At 53.2% G+C, this 19,008-nt stretch overlaps 1 protein-coding gene and 1 long non-coding RNA gene across 2 annotated transcripts in view; one reads left to right on the top strand and one right to left on the bottom strand.

Moving 5' to 3' along the window:
* PSD2 (pleckstrin and Sec7 domain containing 2) overlaps positions 1–19,008 on the bottom strand; it is a 117,489-nt gene that overhangs the window by 95,377 nt on the left and 3,104 nt on the right. Inside the window, exon 2 of the mRNA XM_023524507.1 lies at positions 944–1,060. The gene's annotated coding sequence lies outside the window, so the exon portion shown is untranslated. The remainder of the gene's footprint in view (positions 1–943; positions 1,061–19,008) is intronic.
* LOC111732555 lies at positions 5,974–8,592 on the top strand. Its single transcript, XR_002777604.1, has 2 exons — positions 5,974–6,299; positions 6,406–8,592. It is a non-coding gene; the product is annotated as an uncharacterized LOC111732555 (long non-coding RNA).

Here is a 19,008-nt window from a genome sequence, read left to right as displayed (position 1 = left end):
AACCCACATTGATGTTCTACAAATAGTCTAGGCCCTCAGCTCAGTACCAGCCTAAAAAGGTCTGGGCCCAGGCCCAAAGCCTTGCTTACCAGCCAGGTAGAGTGAACCAACCCTATAACCTGTGAGACTCAGTTTCTTTTTCTGTAGAATGGGCATGGTGACCCCTGTTCCGCCTCCTACTCAGAGGTACTGGATGAGTCTGACTGATGTGAGAGAGTCTTGAAGATAGGAAAGTACCATGTGGAGGGGGGACAGGAAGCTGGGTCAGTGGGCCCCTATACCACAGGGTCAAGACCAGACCTCTTATCCCCGCCTGCAGTGCCTTGAATCGATGCCCTGCCTTCCCCTCTCACCTCACACCCTCCACCACATTTAGCATCCTTAAGTTCCTGAGCTAGGCTGTCCTCCTACCTTCAGGCCTCTGTGGTTCTAGGCTGTTCCCTCAACCTAGGACTCTTCGCCACCACCCTTTTTTTTCTTTGCCTAGCTAAATCATATTGAACTCTCAATCCTTAGCTTAAATATTACTTCTTCTGAAAAACCTTTCCTAGCTCCTCAGTTAAGATACAAGGGGCCCTGTGCCTGTGTCCCTATAGTCTAGTTGTTCTCCTAGGTTAGTTATCACGATCATCTCGCATCTGCCCCCGCCAACGTTGCCCTTGTTCCTCCCTGCACTCCCTGTGCCTACTCATGCTGGCTGGTAGTGGCTACCTAAAGCACTGTATTGAGAATTCTGAGACTGCAAAAACATACTTAAGTGCCGTGCCTGCCAGTGAGGGTTCAGTACACATCAACTGTCAACACTGTTGTTGCTATTGGGAGTTGGTTCTTGGGAATGTGCATCCTCTCCTTCCCTGTTCCAACCCTGTCACAGTTCCAGCAGCCCAAGGCAGGGGAAGGGGGAGACAGAGGATTTGTTCTGAAATGACCTGAAGACACTTACCTGCCTCCAGCAGAAAGAGTATCTGCATGGTGTCAGGAGATTTGAATTTGAGACCAGCCTCACCCTTCTGACTTGCATAGGAGACTGACTCCACACTCTGAGTCTTGGCATCTTCATCTGCAAAACAGAAATAATTCCCACCCTGCTGACCTCACAGAGCTTCTGTGAGGACCAAATTCAAGTGTGGAGGCAGACACTAGGTTCACCTCGATGAAGAGTACACATCATTGCCACCATGGATATGCCTCAGCCACTGCCACCAAGACCAGAGTAAGGCTCAGAGGGTAGGGACCCCAGAACCAGGGCCATTACTGGCCATGGTAGAGTTTCACCCCTACGCTCCCACCTTGAGACTCGCATCCTTTTATAGTTGCAGGGCCTGCTGTGAAACCTTCAGAGCAAGGTCAAACCCCCACTTCCTCACTCTCTGGCTGTGCAACCTTGGACAAGTCTACCTCAGTGAACTTCTATTTCTTCACTTATAATATGGCAATAATAATGGTAGCTGCCTCCATACTTTGTAGAAAGATTAAATGAGATAACTGGATAAGAATGTACTCAGCATTCAATGAGGCCCAATAAGTGCTCAATAAATACTATCTGTTATCATCATTATCACCATCATCATCATTATCCTCCTAAATGCTGTAGTTATGCATGGGGTAATATGCCCATGTTAGTTAGTCCTGGTCCTTCTCTACCGTAGTAACTCCCAGAACCTTCACAGAAAACTAGACCATCATCCCACTTCCTAGATGGGCAAACTGAGGCTCAGAAAAGCTACAGCTTTTCAGACTGAAAACTCCCTGAAGGCAGAGGCCCTGTCTCCCAAGTCTGGGTTCCCCATAGGATTGAGGCTGGGCCTCCCCTGTCAGACTGAGGGTTTTGTCACCCTCGTTGGCTTAGGTCTCCTTTTTAGCGTCCCCAGTCAACCTCACAGGAACAGGAGGGGATAAGGTCCAGCTCCCCTGCCTCCTTGCAACGCAAGGAGAGGTTTATGCTGTGGACGTAGACCAGTACAGGCCTGCCTGGTCCTAGCTGCCCCAGCTGATGCAAGAGGCCTCCTGACTGCCCTACCCTGCCCCCACACTGGCTCCAGCTTCCCGCCTGACTGGGCTGAGCACTTCAAAGCCAGCAGCCTCTGAAATGAGGCTGAAGCATCGGAGATGGCAGCTGGTGGGGGGAGTCAGGCACCCCACTGGCCCCTGGTGTGTATCTCCAGGCACTCCTGTCAATGTTGACTTGTCGGGCAGCAGTGACCAACAGGGTCCTGAGGGATGGCTCTGGGTGTCCACATCATGGCCAAAGGAACATTAAAGCTACCAGCATGCCAGTGAGCTAAGGCTGCAAAGGGCCAAGTCCTTCATGCAAGCAGGCACTAGACACCCAGATGTTGGTGGGAAACAGGGAGGCATAAAGAGTGACTACTAGGTCTCTCTCTTCTTTCTCTTCCTTCCTCTCTCCCTCTCTCTTTCTCTCTCTTCCCACCCCTCCCATATAGTAGGATGACAGAATGATATTGTGGGCTCTGGCATTCCAGACCTGATATTGAATCCTGCTTACCTTACTTCCTAGATGTGTGACCTTAGGTAGCGTTATAGCTTGAACTGTGTCTCTCCAAAATTCATATGTTGACGTCCTTAACCCCCAGTTTCCCAGAATGTGAACTTATTTGGAGATGGGGCTTTTACAGAGATAATCAAGTTAAACTAGGTCATTAAGATGGGCCTTAATTCAGTACCACTGGTGTTATTACAAGAAAGGGAAATTTAGACACAGATATGCATAGAGGGAAGACAATTTGTGAAGAGATGTGGAAAAGATGGCCATCTACAAGTCAAGGAGAGAAGACTAGAACAGTTCCTTCCCTCAGCCCTCTAAAGGAGGCTGCCAATAACTCGATTTTGGACTTCCAGTCTCCAGAACTGTGAAAGAATAAATTTCTGTTGTTTAAGCCACCCAGTCTGTGGTACTTTGTTAGGACAGCCCTAGGAAACTAATATAGGTAGTAACTGTTTCTTGGATCCTAGTTCTCATAGGCCTAAACGGGACTTTTAATAGTACTTGCTATGAGGTTGCTATGAGGCTTAGATAAGATGGTACCTATAAGACAGCACTTAGCACAGGATTAGGGGCACAGCATGTGCTCAATAAATGGTAGTTGCTTCTACCATTATGGTTATTATTCACTCATACATTTACAAAATACAGTTATACATTTACTCATCTATTCCAGATAATACTGAATTGTACACCTTCTGAGCACTAGGCATGTGGGTCCCGAGGTTGAACAAATCTGTTCTCCAGGGTACTTGGCAATGAATAAAGATAGATCTATCCTTGTGGGAAACAGACAATCCACATATACACAAATTAGCTGATGGTAGTGAAAATGCCTAGGGGTTTGCCCATGTGTGCACATGTGTTTACATGTGTGTATGGGTACATCAGGATATCCACACGTACATGCATATTAGTGTCTGTGCATTTGGATGCCCAAATGCATATCTGTGTGTTAGTGCACAGTGTGTTACACATGTGGTGTTTAGCATGTGTGTGCACAAATGTTCATGGGTACATGAATGTACATGAGAACATTTGGGCTAGCGTGAGTCTCAATGCCACCCCAGGCCCCTCCCCAGTGCGTAGCCCCAGTTTTCAGGAAGTCCTTCCAGCATTCTGACCAGGATCCCTCGGTGACACTTCAGAAACCGGTAGTCCCAAAGCACCTGAATGAAACAGACATTGGCCCCATGGTGGTTCTACATCCTCATTCAGTTCCCCCTCAACCTGCCTTTCCAAAGGTGAGAGGTGGGATCTGACATTCCCAAAGCCCTCTCCAGTTTGGGTATCTTATTCCTATCCTATTCCTACTCCTAGAATGCCCAGCATCAACACTACCTGTCCCACCGCTGTCCCCTTTGGGAGGGGGTGGGACTAAGTTACCTGGCCCCTTTCCCACTATTGCAGGATCTGATGCTTGACAAAGAAATAGGGCTGGACATGGGTCTAGGAGAGGCAAGCCCTTAGGCACAACCAAGCCAGTGACCAATGGGCATTTGTAACTGCTAGAGTTGTGAGGGGGCAATAATTCCCATGGGTAAAAAAGACCCAAAGCACTAGCGCCTATTGGGCAAGACCTACAGATGAGACCACCGCCAGGGGACTGACTCCTACTCCACTCTCACTCTTCCCTGCCCAGGACCTGGTGGAGCCCCTGAAGGACAGATTAGGGAACCAGAGACAGTTGGGCCAGACTCCCTGCCCCCAGAACCAGTGTCTGAACCACAGACCTGAGTTCCAGTTCTGGTTCTGAAAGTAATAACAGTGGTAATAAAGTTTACATTTTTCATGCAGTTACTAAGTACCTGAACCTGCATTCAGCACTTTCCATGCACTGAAGCCACATATTTTTTTTTGGTAAGGTAGGAACTGTCAGTGTGATTCCCATTTTACAATTGAGGAAACCAAGGCACAGACCATTAGCTCATCTGCCTTCCACAGGTAGCAGAGCCAGGAGAGCCCACTCTTTTAACCATGGAGCCCCAACCTTACGGAGAAATGCTAGACAGTCCCTTCTCCTCTCTCAATCTCTCAGCCTGAGCAGTGAGGGTGCTAGTCACCATGACCTCCAATCTCCGTGGGACTCCGAGCTCTAACTCCCAGGTGAGAAGACCTTGCCTCAGAGAACCAAGGCCTTCTCTGGAGTCTTAGGAAGCATGTAGATGACAGGACCACTAAATCAGACTCTCCACATACAGCTCCCCCTCCCTCCCCACAACTGCAAGTTCATAGGCCAAGTGGTCTGCAGTGTACCAAGGCTTGAGAATTCCTAGGTGGTGGGAGCCCTTGGCCAGAAGGAAAGTGGAAAGCAACCCAACTCAATCCCTGATGGAGGAACTTCAGGTCACAATGGCAGGGATGCTCAGAGGCCTGGCTACCACTCTTCTCTCATCTAATGGGCGATTCCTCATCTAATGGGGAGAAGATCCATGAATTCTAGAGGTGTTCCCCATCATGGGGGTGGGAAGGAGTTATAAGTGAGTTCTGCCCCCCCCCAGTCATCTCCCCCTGCCATCCCTGAGCCAGACAGGCATAAGGGTATGAACAGATACTCCCTAAAAACACGAGGGGGTGGGAGCAAGGAGCACAGCTAAAGGAAAGGGAGTGGGGGGGGAGACTGGAGAGGCAAGAAGGTGGGAACTGACACAGACAGACAAAGGCTGACCCCAGCCAGGCCGACTGGCCAGCCAGCCCACCCCCACGCCCCTGCGGCAGGCAGCTTGGCAGGGCTGAGCGCCAGCTCCTCGATCCAAACCGAGTTCCCACCGAGCGTGCTTAATGCAGCGGCGGTGACATTTCTGCCGTCAGAGGCAAAAACAGGAACCCGGCCATTTTGATGAAGGGCGCCCAGAGTGCGAGCGGGAGATGAAAGAGGGTGGGGTCCAACTCTTACACCGGCCTGCGCCCGCCTCCCTAACCTCCCACTCCGGCCTCTGCCCAGTGCCCAAGCCAGATGGTCACAAACTAGAGTCGCCAGACTGAGAAGCTCCTACAGAAAAACACATACATATACTCTCTTGTATAAGTGGGGAAACTGAGGTCATTGCGCTGACCCTGCCAGATCTGGAGAAGGTAAAAGGGATCGAGAACAGCCCCAGGGAGGATGCCTTCAGGAATGTTCCGGTGGGGGCGCGGGTCTGAGGAGCCAGGAGCTGAACTCGTTCGGCCGCAAAGACCGGTCTCAAAAGAGCCTACACACCTGGCCCCCAACCCCGGCATGGCCTCATGAGGGCGCTCGCGGCGCCTATAACCCTCCAAGCAGCGAGAGGGTTAAGCTTCCTCGCAGTACTTGCCGCAGTAAGTGGAAAGGAAAGAAGTGTCAACTCTGTTCTCACCACAGCGGGGCTGTCGGATGGCACCTCCCCCCGCCCGGCGCACCCCGCCCGGCCTGCTCCCCCGCCCTCCCCTCGGAGCGCGCGCGCACACACCTCCCACCGTTTTGCCCAAATTATTTTCGATCCCGGGAGACTCCGGATGCCAGACGCGCTCCGCGGCGGCGGCGGCGGCCGCGCCTGATTCATTGCGCCAAAGCTGCAGATGCGACCTCCCGCCTGCGCCCTGTGCCCTGGCCTGCGCCGGGCTGCGTGCGCGCCTGGAGAGATTGGGGTGGGGGGGTGGCAATTTGTAGTCGCTCCCCCCACCCAAGAGGCGGGCCCCAGCCCCCCCGGGCCAGGTCCCCAGTCCCCAGCTTCCCGGGCTGCGCTAATTAGCTTCCTCGGGGGGCGCCACGCGGCGTGAGGGGCGGCAATTTCCCGGCTGGGCTGTGGGGGAAGCGCTCCCACCGCCTGGGAAGGTGAAATGGGAAACTCGATTCAAAGAGAGCTTTCCTCCCCCCTCCCGCCAAGCGCCGTAGAAAACGGGTTTGAAATTCCTTTTTTTTTTTTTTTTTTTATTTATAGTGCACCGTCTCCATGGAAACCGCGGAGGAGGTCACGGTAGCTGGGCCCCCGCGCGTCACCCCGCGCCTCGCCGGCTGCAGACGCCCGGATTGCGGCCTCCCAGGCGCCGCGGCCCGCGTGGACTCTACTCCGAGTTCCCCGCCCCCGCTCCACACTGCCCGCGGCTTTGGCCATATGACGGTCTGGTCCCAACCGGGAACCGCGCACCTGGGCCCCGGTGCGCTAAGCTGTGCCTCTGTCCTCGGGCTCTGGCACGCGGAGATGCGCCAAGAAACACGTGCCCAGCTCCGAGACACGAACGTGTGGTACGAGACGCCGCCGAGGGGCTCACTGCACTTGCGAATGCCCTGGGGGATCGACCTATATAGACGCACAACTCCAGAGCTCTGGCCAAAACACGACGACCTGTGGTTAACGCGGACTCGGGAGTCAGCCGAGTCCAGCCTAAGTAACTTGCTAGCTATGTGACTTCGGCCAAGTCACAACCTCTCTGCGTCTCAGCATGCTCTTCAGCAACATGGAATTGTTGTGAGACTTAAGACAGAGTACGTTAAACGCTTAACGCTATGATTGTCACGTGGTTCCGGAAAATGGTAGCGTAGTTGGGGTCATTTTTTCCAGGCTGGGAAAGTCAAGGCCCAAAAAGGATTGTTCAAGAGCGCGGTCAGCCTGGGGGCTGAATGTTACACCTTGGGAGCTCCCCAGATCCTCAACCTAGACTCACAGGTGGGAGGGGAGGAGACGCGTGCGGGCTGCGCACCGCCTGGGTCCGCCTAGGGCGCGGCGGGCGGGGTTGGAGTCTCCGGAGCTAGCCACATCCGCACCCGGAACCCTGGAAACGGGGCTCCCCACAGCGCCCCCCCTTCCCCCGCCCCAGCGCCATTAGCAACAGGCCTTCCAGCCCTCCCTCCCAGGGCTGAGGCCGCACCTGCCCCACCGGATGGCCGCCCCGGGGCCAGGCCGTGCCCCCCACCGCGCACACTTCCTCCCGGACCCCAGAGCCCCGTCGGGCGCGCAGGGGGAGGGGACCGGGCCGCCCCCGCCCCGCCAGCTTCCCACAGCCTGAGCTGCCCGGAGCCAGGGAGGCAGGAAGTCTCAGAGCCGGGGCGTGGAGGCGGGGTAGGGGCAGGAAGTTGGGGGTGACTCTCCCAGAGACCCCAGACGGGGCCCCGGCGTGGGAGCGGGGTAGGCGGGCGCGTGGGGATTAAGGGCGCCCCCCTCCCCTGTAGCAGTAGGCCATGTGACCCCGGCCGGAGCGCCCCGCTGGGTGAGGGCGGAGGCCGCTACCTCTGGCGACCCCCAGCAGCGCTCACGGGGAGGGAGGGGCCGCCTTTGTCTACTTTGCCGCAGAGGCAGCCCCCCACAACCCCTCCCCCCGCGCCCCGCCGGGCGCTGCACAGCCCGGGTTTTCCATCCGGCCCGGCTCGACTCGGCAGCTGTCAAGGGACCGAGCTGACCTTCGCGAGCAGGGAGTTTCAATTAGCCGCAGATCAGATAAGCGGGCGGGCCCGTCTCTCTGGGCACCGCGGGGGCGCAGCCCCGCCCCCGCCACGCCGCGCCAAACGCGCTCCAGATGGGAACAAAGATGAGGACGCAGCTCCACCTGCCTCCCCGGGGAGGGAGGAAGAGGAGGCCCCGCCAGGAGGAGCTTCCCACCGGTGGAAGGGGTTGCGTGCCCTCCCCTGCCCGTCTAGGATCTCATGCTGGGGCAGGGGTCTAGCCAAGACGATCTTTGCGGCTCTGCTTGCCTCCTGCACTGCGGAGAGGTGTCTGCCGCGCTGACCTCATCCCCAAGCGGGCATCATGCCCTCCCTCCCTCGAAGGGCGCCTTTTGCCATCTCTGATCTCATTCAGAATGCTGCCTGGGAGGCTGAAAGGAGACAGAGCCCAACAGAAAAAGGAAACTGAGGTAGAGAGGAGCCAGTACTTCTTGATCCAGGTCACACCAACGACCACATTCTTTCAGATGAATTGAGTACCTAATAAGTGCCAGGCAGTGTTTAGACTATGGAGACACCAAAAAACAAAAATAGTTTTGCCCCCAGCCTCATAGGACTTACATTCTAATTCAGGGAGATAGACTATTATCAGGTAAACGAATAGTTGAACAAGAGCATTTCAGAGTCTGAAGAGCCATGAAGCTGTCGAAATAGGTCATGCGAAACTGACTTCAGGGAGGGGACCATATTAGCTGTGGTAGTCAAGGAGGGCCTCTCTGAAGAGGTGACATCTGCAATGAGGCTTGAAAGGCCAGGAGGAGCCAGCCAAGCAAAGGAGAGGGTGTGGAGCATGGCACTGTGGACATGACTCAAAGGGAAAGCAAATAGAGCAGGGGGCTTTGCAGAGCAGGTGAGGTGTCAGGGTTTATGCAAAGTGGGTTCTAAGCTGGGAGTGACATGGTCCAACTTAAATTTTTAAAAGATCCCTCTGGCTACTGTATAGATCAGAGGAAGGCAAAGGTACAAGCAGCAAGACCAGGGAGGTGGGAGAGAGGGTGAGGCTGGAGAGAAAAAGTGAAGCTGAGGTCACTGGATCAGTGATATATTTTGGCAGGTGAAGTGGATGTGGGCGTGAGGTAGAGCAACAGAAGCTTGGTGAGAGAGGCAGAATTTGAACCCAGGTTGGCCTTTGGGAGCTTGAAAGAGCTGCTTAGACCTGAAGGGTAAAGCTACTGAGCAAGAATCCTAGGGTTCAAATTCTGATACTGATAGTCACCAGTGAGTGACCTTAGGGAAGCATCTCTATCAATTTCCTTGAGCATTTTAAAAGAAAGGAAGATTGGCATTGTAAGGTTCGAATATGATATAACATGAAAAGTTTATCACAGAGCCTGGTAAAGGGTAGGTGCTTAATAAATTTTGGATATTATTGTGGATGTTGTTGCTACTCCACTCACCCCCCTCATATGCAGCTGCCTCTTTGTACCAGAACCATCCCCTGGCCTTCCCTCCCCACCTACTCTGACCCTGTTTCATCTGCTCCTCTTCCAGTCTCCCCATAACACCTTTGTGTGGAGGGCAGTTGAAGGGGTGAAGTCAATGGGAAGAGACCCAGTCCTTGTTCCCTAAACTGACTACTGGGATCCCTCCTCATCCCAAGACCCCAACTCACCATCCTAGGGTAACCCTCCGAGCCCCTCAGTGATCTCAAGATTAGCCTTCCCTCCCGGCCTGCCAGAACAGTTGAAAGCATTCAGTATCATTCATTCAATCAGTTGAGTGAACCTCCAGACAAGACTGTGGTGGGGACAGAGAAAAGCAAACCCAGGCCCTGCCCTCAGGCAGATGCTCAGACAACGCAATTGCATTTGGTTCTGGCATTTTGTGCTCTAGGAGCTCAGAGCAAATAAACAGAAGCTCCCAGAGATGAAGTGCCTTGCCCAAGATCACACGGTGATTAAGTGGTGGAGCTGGGAATCAAACCCAGGTCTGGCTGAGGTCAGAAGAAATTTAACCATTCTGCTACCTAGTCTCACATGCTACTAAATGCAAGGATGTCTCCAGAAGGCCTTCACCCAAAGTCCTCTGGAGATGGATTTTACCCTTACTTCCCTCACTTTTCCTATGTGCCTGCTATATTCATCTGTACACCAGCTTGGTGCCAAGTATACAGTAGGTGCTCAGGTACTGCTTGAACAACATGGCATCCTCTTGGCAAGCAGAGCAGATGCCTGCCCTCACCTCAACACCGCCCCTTGGGCTCTGGGCCCCCTATAGCCCATTTCGGAGCCTGTCAGAGCTGTTGACTAGAAAAAGAAAAGTTCTAGTTTGCATAATATTTGCATCTGCTTTGCATGCTGTTCACATACATCAAAATGCACAGAGGTCAGGCCCTGGTACCCTACTCTCCCTCCTGGAATTCCCCCATACCCAATGACCTAGAATGGGAGTGAGGGTTTGGGGAAGTTATCATTTAGGGTCCCCCTAAGCTTTTCTACTTCCAATGATGTTGAGGGCAAAGATGGGAAGATTCTTGCTGCCCTCTCCCACCCTCCCCTTCATCCCTTCCTGGGGAAAGTGTGGTGGGTCAGGGCAGGGAAGCCAGTGGTGTATACTAATATCCGCATGAGTGTGCAGTCACACACACACACACACACACACACACACACACACACAGCAGTGCAGCAGGAAACATCTGGGGTCTTGGTGCCTGCCACCCCATGACAGAGGTTGAGCAGAAGAGAAAGGAAGAGGCTTCGCTGCAGTGCTACTGCTGCTGCTGCTGCTGCTGCTGCTGACAATAGCTGGGCTGCCCTCAACTGCATCCTCATACCCTAGCCTCTCCTCACATGGGACCAGACTGCCTCCCCCACAGCCGACCTCACACCTATACACCCTTCTGATATGGCTGCTTAGGCTGGAAGGAGGGGAAAGGAGGGACAAGAAGAAATAGAGATGCCAGTAATGGAATGATAGCAAGGACTGGAAAGAAGGAAACTGGCTCTGTGATCCTGGGAGAAGAGAGGGTACGTCTGTGTACAGCCTGGACTCAGCCTGAACTTTTAACCAGGTCAGGACCTCCTAGAGACCCTGGCATGGGGGTGTAGGAGGAGGGAGCTGCTGTGATTGGCTGATGCGGTGTGACCCACATGAGTTAACAGAGACCAATAATTGGATCACTGATTGGACTCAGACACCTATTTAATGAGTGTCTTGGGGGCGGATTGGCCATGAGATGTCAACAGTTGAGGATTGATTTGCATAGGTTAAGATTGCAGGCTTAGAGGCACCCAGAAGCTGAATGGGAACCAGAGATCCAAGAACTCAGAATGGTGGGCTCACCGAGGGTCCTTGGATGGATGGAAGGGAATAGGATGCTTACTGAGTGGCTTTGTGCCAAACATATAATAGGCGCTGAGGGTGACACAGGGTGCTGACAGCCTGGCAGAGACCCTCAGACCTACAGACAACTGCACAAACACTGCCCTAGGTGCCCTTCCTGGAAAATGCAGCCAGGGACTGGACTTCGAAGGATGGGCAGAGAAAGTGACAAGGCAGTTGACTGAAGGCACAGTGGACAGGGACTGCTTCAGGGTGTCTAGGGACAGTAAGGGAGGGAAGAAGGGAGAGGTAGGCAAGGCCTGGATTGTGCCAGACCTTGAATGTCAGGCCTAGGAGCCAGTACTTTGACAGCCAAGAGGAAGCATGAAAGGTAGATGCAGGCTGGAGGAAGAGACTTTGAGATGCCTGCCCTCACATCTCACACCTTACCCCTGCAGGGCAGAGAAAGTGTCAGACTTGTGTGCAGGTCCCCAGTGCATCATCAACTCTCCATGCACCCACCACCCTGCAAATGTCGGGTTCTGCCTCTGCAACAAACTGAATGTTTGTTCCCCAAAATTTGTATGTTGAAATCCTAGCCCCTACTGTGATGGTGTTAGAAGGTGGGGGCTTTGGGAGGTGTTTAGGTCATAAGGGTGGAGCCTTCATGAATGGGATTAGTGCCTTTATGACAGAGATCCCAGAGAGCTCCCTAGTCTCTTCGACCATGTGAAGATACAGTGAGAAGATGGCCGTCTATGAACTAGGAAACAGGTCTTCACTGGACTGAACCTGCTGGCACCTTGATCTTGGACTTCCCAGTCTCCAGAACTGTGAGAAATAAATGTTTAAGCTACCCAGTCTATGATATTTTTGCCATAACAGCCTGAATGGACTAAACTCCCATACCCAGGAGAGACTCCCTAGGATGAGCTCCCAGAAGAAACCTCCACCCTGGTGTGGCCTCTCCTGGGCTGTTCCTCTTCTTGTGTATGCCCCCATCACCAGACTATGCTCAGTGGAGAGACCTTCACAATCATCCCCTCAGCCCTTACAGTTCTAAGGTCACACGGTCCTGGGGGAATTCCAGTTACTATAACTCACAGTCACAGAATCTCCTTGAACCTCAGTTTCCTCACCTCGAATGGAGATAACACCAACTTTCTAAGATTCTTGTGAGAATTAAGTTAGACGACGTCCTTAATAGAATGCCTGAATTTCATTTATTTAATCATTCTCCATGTCTTCCATGTGCCAAGCATTGTTTTAGGCACTAGGGTTTCCGCAGTAAATCATAGAAATGAGGTCCCCTGTCCTCAGGGCTTTCCATCCAGAGAAGGAGAATGAATATAAACCACAAATACGTAAAGAAGAGAATTTTACATTATGACAATGCTGCAAAAATATAAATAGGATAATGTAACTGGAGGTAGGGGAGAGTGGTTTTGGATAAGGTGACCGGGGCCTTGTCTCAGAGGTGTCATCTGAGCTGAGACCTGAATAATGTGGAGGAGTTAATCATAGTATAAGGCATAGAAAGAGTATTCCATGGAGGAGAAACAGCAAGTGCAAAGGTCCTGAGGCAGGAAGAGCTTGCCCTGTGGGGAGGCTGGTGTGGCTAGAGCAGAGAGAGCAGGGAGGGCAGAGGCATGGGTACTGGGGGTCCTCAGGACTTTAGAAGGTGTCTGGTTTTAATTCTAAGGGCCGTAGAAAACCATTGGAAGTTTTCAGCAGGCGTGCTGAGAACTGATTTACACAGTAATTGTTCAGTAAAGGCTTGCTGTTGTCATTATGAATAATAATAATAATAATAATAATAATAATAATATTATGATGATGAAGCTCAGAGAGGAATAGCAATATGCCCAAGGTCACAGTGTCCTCATCCCACAGCCCCCTTCTCCTTTGATTGGCCTTCCCCCTCCCCTGTGGATCCGCTCAGAGCCTGGCGGGAAGGAGGTGAGGACAGCCTCCCTTCCCTCATTCCCGCTCCTTCCCTCCGGCCATTTCCCGTGCTCCCGGCGCCTGCGTCCCAATTAGCCAGCGAGGCTGACGGCCTCGGCTCCAAATGACAGACACCTCCTGTCACCCCCTGACGGGCAAGGAGATTAACTCTGAGCGGCACTGGCTCCAAGGGACGACTGGAAGAGGAGAGGAAGGGGGAGGGGATGACTAGGCCTCCCCCACACACACCAAGGGCCCCAGTGCCTTGGAAGAAAGTGGGGCTGGATGAAGCCCCTACTCTCAGAGAGGAGCACTAGCAGGATGGGAGGTCAGCCCCCACTCTCCTGATTGGCCGCTCCAGCCAGGGCCATTGCCCCAACTTCCACAGGGCCCCTGCCATGCCTGTGGGTGGTTCACAGCTGAATCCTCAGTTCTGGGCATAGAGAGAGCGGGTGCTCAGCAAACATTTGTGGACTGATTGTGCAAAGTATTTCTTTTTATGCAGACTCATTCAATCCTCACAACATCCCCATTTTAAAGAACAAGAAACTAATACACAGGGATGGAGAAACTGATTCAAAAATCACACAGATGGGTTAGAATTTTAACTGAGCCTGCCAAATACCAAAGCCAGGTATCTAACCACTTCTTTCCCTAGGAGGAGACAGCTCATGCCATTTAGGAATTTTCAATCCACTTTGGGGCAATGAGACACAAGCCCTGGAAAAGGGAATTAACATAGCAGTTTTGGGTGTAGACACTGAGCATCAGGCTGAGGGGCAGAAGTTCCAGGTAAAACTACTAGGTAAATGGAGCCAGGAGAAGTGGGTACAGAATGCAAGTTTCCTAGTGGAGAAGAGGTGTACTAGACCTCTAAACACAGGTATGACTAGCTAGGAGAGGGCAAGAGGAGGGTGTTCCAGGCAGAGAATTACATGGGCAGAGGCTTGAAAGCAAAAATGGGCAAGACAGGAATTCAAGTTGCAAGTGACAGCACCCCAGCACACACTGCCTTAAGCAAAACTGGAACCTTTTGGTCCATTCTGAGGCTCAAGTGGAAGAGTGTTTGGCTTCAAGTACAAGGATCAGTTTCTCTTTGCTGGCTTCATTCAGGGATAGCTCTCCCCAAGGGGTGGTGGCCTCAAATTCCCACACTACCACATCAGAATAACCTTTCTTCCAATAATTTCAACCAAAGCCCTGAGATTCCGCCTAATTGGCCAGGCCCAGGTCACTTATCCATTCCTGAACAAACTGTGGTCAAGGAGTATGAGTCTGTTGATTAGCCAGGTCCCCCAGTACCAAGAGTAGGTGAAGTTCCTCTAGAGCCCTAACTGTGGTGGGGGAGCAAAAAGGTAGTCCCTGGGGGGTGGGGCAAGGAACCAGAGGCCTGTCAACACCAAGGCTCCCCAGTTATAGGGCTGGATTCTTGGCCCTGGATGACTCCTCCATGAGCAGCCTGAGGATCCCTACTCTCTCCAATTCCAAGAATTCTCACCTATGTAAATGACATCCACCAGGCCAGCTCTGGGTGGGCGAGGGCTCCAGGGAGACTCTTGATCCAGGACCTGAGGGCCTTAAGGGCTCCCGCTGCCTGAGCTCGTTCTCATGCCATGGATGTCTCTATGGGCCTGCCTGATCTCCCCACCCATCCTTCACCCTTAATCCAGCTACAAGTCTCCCTGAAGTTTGTTTCATTATTGGGGTCCTTGATTGCCTTTTACAAAGTCACCAGTTCTGACTGCCAAGAAGGGCAGTCTTACAGCAGAAAAGACTATGGCCAGGTGCCAGAAAGGACTTCTCTAGGGAGAGTGTTCCACCCTGTAGCCAGTGATGGGCGTAGCTGTCAGTGTTAGGAAGCAAAAGAAGAGGCAACAGCCAGGTCAGCCCCCAGATAAGGGTGAAAGCGGCAGTAGCTCTTCCTAGAGCTAATGACTCTGGAGCTCATTCGCCGGGAGGAGAGGGGAGCATTGTACATCTGTCACGCTCAGTTTGGAGCATGGATTTAGAAGTCATACTGACAGAGATGTGAATTCTGAGTCAGCTGAGTAACCTTGGACTCGCCCTCTCCAGCCTTGATTTTCTCATCTGTAAAATGGGGACAGTGAAAGACCCTTAGCCTGGAGCTCCCGACAGCTCTTTCTAGACCTACCTCAGTTTCTCCATTTGTACTTCCAGCCCTCTCAGGGTGGGTGACTTGGATGATCTCACTTAGGGGAGGACCCCTCCCATATCAGTCAATATGTGGGGATGGGGGGAGCAAAGGCAGCAGGCAATGCCCAACCAATGTTTTCACCAGGCTGGGCGGGCAGCGCCAGGCAGGCGGGAGCTGGTCAGGTTTTTAATTGAACGCGATGCAAATGAAATGTAAATACCATGCAAATAAGCTCTTGCCAGGAGGCGCAGGGCTGGGAGCAGAGGGAGCAGGGAGGGGACTGCTGAGCAGGGGCCCTCCCCTGTCCCCTTTACTCACTCTCTCCGGTAGCTGCCCACGCCCACTCCCTGGTGCTGCCCACCCAGCCAGGCCATTATAACCTGGGAACATCAGGCACTGCTCTCCCCACAGACCCCTTCCAGATCTACTTCCCTAACCCTGCGGCTCCTGGTGGTGGTGGTGGTGGTGGTGGTAGTGATAGGGTGCCCAAGGAGGAGCCAGGGATCCTGTGGATGGGGCCAGGCTAACACAGACACTCACAGTCACACAGAAGGACCCACATGGACGGGACGCAAAGATATAGATATGCAGAAATTCACACTCCCTCTCAAGTCCCCTGCAACACTGAGACCCACACAGACAGTCATATATAAATATATATACAATTGCACATTCAGTCACAAATATATACATTGGGACGAATCGACCCAGTCACAGGGGCCCATGCATGTACACGCACACAGTCTGCACTGCCATGAGGACTGCAGCCTGAAGTCCCTGTGCTCACATGAGGTCAGGGCCTGAGGGAGTAGAGGGATGGGACAGGCATCCTGTGTGGTCAGAGTCTGGTGGTCTGAATGAGGCCAGATGAGCAGTAGGAGGTGAGGGGATCCTTCCTGGTGGCCTGGGCCCTTTGCCCACCCTCCGTCCCAAGAAATATCACCATACCCCAGAGCTCACAGCCACTAGATAATGCCAGGTGTTGGTCCATCCCCCACGTCCTAGGGTACTAGGCCCCATCCTGGGATGTGGAATCCCCCTGTGGTTCCATAGACCCCACCCCACCCCCAGGCAGCCAGCCATTTGGGGGAAGTTGGCCCAAGTGACAGGGCCTGATCTGCTAGGTCAGGAATCTATGCCCCACCCTGTCAAGGGATAGGGGAGGAAGCACAGGGGAGTGGGAGAAAGGCTGAGCAGTCTGGACAAACCTCCATTCCACCCAGGATCCACATCTGGGGGTGGTTCCAGTCCCCCCTCTGAGGTGACTCACACCCCACATTTAACTCTCATTAGCGCCTCTGAGCCTAGCTGGGAGGGACAACTGCCAACTTCCCCCAGCAAACAGGGAGTTCTGGGTGGGCCTCCTTCGCAGCCTCAGTTTCCCCCCAGGGGCCTGGCCCTGTGACAGGGGCTGCGTGGGAGAGCAGTGGCTCACAGTCCCCTCGTTTGAACTAGGGCTGTCCTCCACCCCAGGAACGAGGGACTGGGTGTGGCCTCTTTCAGGAAGCCCCGCCCCAGTCTCCCACCAGATGCCCCGCAGCCTTCGCTAGTTCCCCACCCTAACCAGGACCCAAGGGGCAGGAAGGAAGAGCAAGGGCAGATGGCCTTGGATCTGCGGCTGGTGAATTTGCGGATGACCTGCTGCCAGTTCGGACAGGGAGCCCTCCAACCACGCTCCCCTCCGCCAGGGCCTTAAACAGGGTGGGAGCAGATGAATGGGGGCCAGAAAAGCAGGGACATGGCCGAGGACCCATGGCCGTTCTCGCCTTCTTCCTTCCCTCGCTTCATCGGCGAACCCTGCTCTTATTTTCACTGAAACTGCCCGGTTTGTAGTTCATGGTGTTCAAGGCGCCCAGAGCGCAGGCCCCTGGGAGGCCACGCCACAGGCCCCCACCGCGCCCCAGGAGGGGCCAGTTCCGCTGCCTCCGCCACACTCCCTCCCCCCTTCCCCTCTCTGTGGGAAGGAGGCAGCTGGGGCGGGGGTGGCCGCGGGAGCGTCTTGCCCGTGTGATCGTGCCGAGCCGGGAATTCGGGGCCATGTGGGAAAGACATTAGTGCCGGCCGCCCTGCCAGCCAGGAATGCGCCCCCCGCTCCGCAGCCGCCGCCTGCCTGGCCCAGAAACGGTGACTCATCCGCTCCGTGTTCCCACCCCCTCATCGTGCACCCTCCACAGCCCACCACAGGCCTGGCCACCAGCTTTCCAGCCTCCCTGCCTTTGCTCCAGCTGGTCCTGCTACCTGCCTTGTCCATCCTCCAGTCTCTACCAATGCTGAACCAGATCGCACTTCCTGAGGAGTCCTGAGTCCTCCTCCCCAGGCCTGTTTATGCTTGGGTTTCTTGCTCCAGTTAGAGCACTCCTTTGGGACTTAGTACCCTGCCACCCCCCCCCCCCCCCCACTCCATAATGACTCACCTCTGGATCCCCACACCCAGCGTAGGGCCTGGAGCACAGGGCAGGTGCAGAAAAAAGAAAGGAGTCAACATAACCAGTTCAGTTTGGGAAGCTGTGGGGAGCACTGTTTCTCAGGCTCCTCCTCTGTGACTTTGGAATAATAATAAAAAAAAAATGCTACCTATCTCATAGATGGGTGACCTTGGATCCCTTATTTCCCTTGTCTAGTTTTGCTTTTCTCATCTGATACCATGGGAATAACAGTACCTGCCTCATGTGCTAACAGGGGTAGTTTATGCAGAAGCTTTTGTCTGTAAAGTCCTCAGCTCATGGCCTGCCACTGAGAGGGACTCAATCACAGTGATGGTGATGATGATATTAGTAGTAATCACAGCTATTTAATGAACACCTACTATGTACCAGACCCCCAGCTGGGCACTTCCTAGACATTATCTCATATTACCTTGTCTCAGTCCTGTGAGGTAGGTTCTGTTATTATCTATCTTTTACAGATGAGGAAACAGGCTTGGCAAGGGGAAGGCACTGACCCAGGGACCCACAAGCAGCAGAACCTCAGCCCACATCCAAGGTTCTGGTCCTGGCACCTCCAGAGCTCTTCAGAGCCTAGGTAGGAACATCCTCTCCATCTGACTCTTCCAGACACAGAAGTGGGCTCCAGCAGGCGAACTTTTGCAGCCTCCACTCCATCAGAACCCCACAACCAGCCTCCCACCTCACCCAGGTCCACCTCTCATAACTTTTAATAAGAGGTAATAGCACCAAGCAGCGGGCATCAGCTTCATTTTTAATTATCTGATTTACATTTAATTTTTCCCACCAACGTGATGCAGGTTTATTAATGTTTTACCTAAGAGCATCCATTTATGGGCTGAAAATATGTTCATAAAACGAATGGACAATGCTTCTCTTTTGGGGGCCCCTATCACTACCACCACCACCCTGAGTGGGGGACCCTAGCTGGGGCCTCAGGCCCTGAGACCAAGCATCCTACATAGTTTTTGACGCTGGAATAACTAATGAATAAATGTTCCAGAACCCTTTCAGAGTATGTCCCTTCCCTGCTAGCCTCCAGAAAGAATGATTATTGAGTGCTTACTCAGCCAGACATTTTACAGGAGCATCTCATTTAAACTTCACACCAACCCTTATAGACAGGTACTATTAAATAGTTGTTCTACAGATGGACAAACAGACCAAGAAAGATAAAGTGTCTGCCTGGGGTCACACAGTAACTGAAGGGAAGAGCTGGTATTGCAGACTTAGGGTGCATGACTCAAAGCTCACTCTACACACTGCAAAATTGGGGGGCCCCTCCGAAAATACATGCTCT

Source organism: Pteropus vampyrus, unplaced genomic scaffold, assembly GCF_000151845.1.
Source record: "Pteropus vampyrus isolate Shadow unplaced genomic scaffold, Pvam_2.0 Scaffold470, whole genome shotgun sequence".
Taxonomy (NCBI): Eukaryota; Metazoa; Chordata; class Mammalia; order Chiroptera; family Pteropodidae; genus Pteropus; species Pteropus vampyrus.
This window is presented reverse-complemented; position numbering and strand designations above follow the sequence as displayed.